This window comes from Eimeria tenella, genomic scaffold (assembly GCF_000499545.2).
Source record: "Eimeria tenella Houghton genomic scaffold, Eth_scaff2362, whole genome shotgun sequence".
NCBI classification, from domain to species: domain Eukaryota; phylum Apicomplexa; class Conoidasida; order Eucoccidiorida; family Eimeriidae; genus Eimeria; species Eimeria tenella.
The window spans coordinates 2,260-2,590 of NW_013542224.1; positions in this window are offsets into that span (position 1 = coordinate 2,260).

The following is a 331-nucleotide window of genomic DNA, read 5'->3' on the forward strand; positions in this document are numbered from 1 at the left end:
GGGGGCCTCCAGGGCTCCGTAGATCTGCTGCCAAACTGCACATAATCCCTCACGCAGCAAACCACTTCTTTAAACTTCTGTTCATCCACAACTACTTCCGTGGAGGCCCCCAGCACAGTCCTCTTCAGCAGCCCAGGGCCCTGGGGGGCTCCCCCGAGGGCCCCCAGGGGCCCCAGGGCCCCCTGGGGGCCCCTCCGGGGGCCCCCCAGCAGCCCACAAAGCGGCTGCTTCCGGGCCGGCAGCATCGGCATGGCTCCATACTTTTCTATCCAGTTTATCCGCACCACATACGCAGGTGTACATACACCAGCGGGGGGCCCCCCCCCCCGCG